The sequence below is a fragment of the Mesoplodon densirostris genome, chromosome 8 (genome assembly GCF_025265405.1).
Source record: "Mesoplodon densirostris isolate mMesDen1 chromosome 8, mMesDen1 primary haplotype, whole genome shotgun sequence".
Classification (NCBI taxonomy): Eukaryota; Metazoa; Chordata; class Mammalia; order Artiodactyla; family Ziphiidae; genus Mesoplodon; species Mesoplodon densirostris.
The window spans coordinates 73308800-73310465 of NC_082668.1; positions in this window are offsets into that span (position 1 = coordinate 73308800).

Sequence of the window (1666 nt, forward strand, 5' to 3'; positions counted from 1 at the left end):
AAATTGTGTTTTTTGTCTTTTGTTGTTGAGTTGTAAGAGTCCTTTATACATTCTGGATACTAAACTTTTTTTTTTTAGATTGATTGATTGATTTATGGCTGTGCTGGGTCTTCATTGCTGTGGGCAGGCTTTTTTCTCTAGTTGCAGTAAGCGGGGGCCACTCTTCGTTGTGGTGTGCAGGCTTCTCATTGTGGTGGCTTCTCGTTGCACAGCATGGGCTCTAGGCATGCGGGCTTCAGTAGTTGTGGCACGTGGGCTCAGTAGTTGTGGCTTACGGGCTCTAGAGCACAAGCTCAGTAGTTGTGGCACATGGGCTTAGTTGCTCTGCGGCATGTGGGGTCCTCCTGGACCAGGGCTTGAACCTGTGTCCCCTGCATTGGCATGTGGATTCTTAACCACTGTGCCACCAGGGAAGTCCCTGGATACTAAACTCTTATGAGATATATGACTTGTAATTATTTTCTCCCATTATGTGGATTGTTTTTTCACTTTCTTGATAGTGTCTTTGGATGTACAAAAGTTTTACATTTTGTTGAAATTTAATTTACCTGTTTTTTTTCTCTTTTTGCTTGTGTCTTTAGTGTCATACATAAGAATCCTTTGCCAAATCTATGTTTATAAAGATTTACCAAATATTTTTCTTGTTTAAGATACTATTCTTTCCTCATTGTATAGTCTTGGCACTCCTGTTGAAAATCAGTTGGCCATAGGTGTATGGCTTTATTTCTGGACTCGCAGTTCTATTCCATTGGTCTAAATGTCTATCCTTATGCCACTATCCTTCTCTTGATCACTGAAGCTTTGTAGTAAATTTTGAAATCCAGAAGTTTTGGTGCTCCAACTTTATTCTTTTTCAAGAGTCTTTCTGGCCATATGGGTCCCTTAAAATCTCATATGAATTTTAGGATCTGCTTTTCCATCTGCAAAAAAAAAAATGCCATTGATATTTCAATAGGGATTGTATTGAATCTGTAGATTGCTTTGGGGAGTATTGCCATCTTAATATTGTCTTCTAGCCCATGAACATAGACATCTTTCCACTTATTTAGGTCTTCTTTCATGTCTTTAAGCAATGTTATGTAGTTTCCAGTATACAAGTCTTGCAGCTTTTTGGTTAAATTTATTCCAAAACATTTTAATCTTTCTTGATGTTATCTTAAATGGAATTGTTTTCTTAATTCTTTTTTGAACTGTTTATTGCTATAGAAATACAATTGATTTTTGCATGTTGATCTGTATCCTGCAACTTTGATGAATTTACTTATTAACTCTAATAGATTTTTACAGGTTCTTTAAGATTTTCTACATGTAAAATCATGTCATCTGTAATAGAGATAATTTTACTTATTAATTTCCAAAATGGATGCCTTTAACTTCTATTTTTGTTTTGTTTTTGGGAAAATTGCTCTGGTTAAAACTTCCAGAGCAACGTGGAATAGAAATGATGAAAGTGGGGGCTTCCCTGGTGGCACAGTGGTTATGAATCTGCCTGCCAATGCAGGGGACACGGGTTCGAGCCCTGGTCTGGGACGATCCCCATGCCGTGGAGCAACTAAGCCTGTGTGCCACAACTACTGAGCCTGTGCTCTAGAGCCCGCGAGCCACAGCTACTGAAGCCCAGGCGCCTAGAGCCCGTGCTTTGCAACGAGAAGCCACTGCAATGATA